This window comes from Phaenicophaeus curvirostris, chromosome 1 (genome assembly GCF_032191515.1).
Source record: "Phaenicophaeus curvirostris isolate KB17595 chromosome 1, BPBGC_Pcur_1.0, whole genome shotgun sequence".
NCBI lineage: Eukaryota > Metazoa > Chordata > Aves > Cuculiformes > Cuculidae > Phaenicophaeus > Phaenicophaeus curvirostris.
In genome coordinates, this window is record NC_091392.1 from 109,517,819 (window position 1) to 109,519,803 (window position 1,985).

Here is a 1,985-nt window from a genome sequence, read left to right on the forward strand (position 1 = left end):
CTTCGTTTGCCTTCTTTTAATGTGCAGTTAAAAATGTTCAGTATCTCATTAATTGAGGACCTTTTTGGTTTTGTCTATAGTTATTGGTTTCTTTGTGCCAGTGGGAGTTTTGTTTTGGGATTCCCATTCTCAGACTGAAATTTTTATTGGAAGGATATAGGGAATTAAAAACTGACAGCTTGCAGTTATTAGTCTTAATCAAAATAATTGGACATGGAACTCCATTGCCTGGCAATGAAGGAAGGGTGACACAAGGTCCATTGGCGTGAGTTTATGGGATTTTATGTTTTTAAAGCAGCACGATGTAAGATCAGTTCATACACACCTATGGGGAATAATTTTACTGAGTAGATTGGTATTTCGAGATGAAAAAAGTGTTAGCTAACAGTTGAGCTTAGGTTTTTCAGTATTCTTATTTTCAAGGACTCCACAGGAACTGCTTCATGGGAACTGGGTTTGCGAAAACATTCAGCTGCAAAAGACAATGAGAAACCAATATGTTTAAAAAAAATCTTTGTAAGAGTGAAAGCTGCAAACAGCATGCCTGGAAAAAAAATCAGTCTGGAAGAGTAAGAAGAGGGAAAGACACCTGCAGAGAGTAGTTCAGGGTTAGGACAAAAAATGTATATTTTATCCCCACAAAAATGATGTTTTAGACCAGAAACTCAAAGTGGCCATGCCAGGGTGTTGGGCTTTACAGAAACTGCCCCACGCAGGAATCTGTAATACCCACCTGGGTCTTTGATTTCCCCATTGAACTCTGTGAATTTAGAGGCAGCTGGTGAGGGTGGGAAACTGGCTGTGTAACTGGAGTATCTTCTGGCTCTTGAATGCTAAAAACAGCTGAGAGAGGCGGAACTGTTAGGGAAGCTGGTTGGCTTGCAATCATAAATTAGCGAGATGACCTGAACTGAACCCAACAAGGAATGAGAACCTGTAACAGGAGCTTGGACTTGTCCTTGGGAATAGTTCACAAGTCCTAAAGTCAACTCTGTAAGAATTAAAAGAGAAAAACATTCAATGGGTTTATTTTAGTGTAGTGGAGGGCTTATGGAGAAGAGGTGTGTCTGTCACTCTGCTGGGGCATTCATAGAATCACCAGGTTAGAAGAGACCCATCAGATCATCAAGTCCAACCATTCCTATCAAACACTAAACCATGTCCCTCAGCGCCTCGTCCACCCGTGCCTTAAACACCTCCAGGGAAGGTGACTCAACTACCTCCCTGGGCAGCCTCTTCCAGTGCCCAATGACACTTTCTGAAAATTTTTTTCCTGATGTCCAGCCTAAACCTCCCCTGGCAGAGCTTGAGGCCATTTCCTCATGTCCTGTCCCCCGTCACTTGGGAGAAGAGGCCAGCACCCTCCTCTCTACAACCTCCTTTCAGGTAGTTGTAGAGAACAATGAGGTCTCCCCTCAGCCTCCTCTTCTCCAGGCTAAACAACCCCAGCTCTCTCAGCTGCTCCTCACAGGACTTGTTCTCCAGCCCCTTCACCAGCTTTGTTGCTCTTCTCTGGACTCGCTCCAGAGCCTCAACATCCTCCTTGTGGTGAGGGGCCAGAACTGGTCCAAAACTGGCTTGTGTTGAACAACTGAACATGTCCTGACAGAAAAGTGCTGTACAAGTTTATAAATATATACATATGTATATATAAATATATACACTGTGGTGGGGGTGGGGGGGTACCCCTAGCTTTGCTTGTTCAGACAGTATTATGTGATTTGGATCTCACCGTGCAGTAGACAAAGCTTAAATGGAGGAGCGTTTTATTTATTTACTGAAGAGAAAAAAAAATGAAGGAAGAAATAAAATCTTGTTCCTTAGAAGTACAAAGCTGCATAGAAATGTCAGCTGTGAGGCTGGACGTGTTATTTTAATAGACTGAATATAAATGCAGGTAGATCATTGATGTTGGCTGAAGGTGCAGACAAGCCAGTGGGTGGCGAAAATAGCCATCAAAGAAAACAGAATACAGGGAAGCAAGG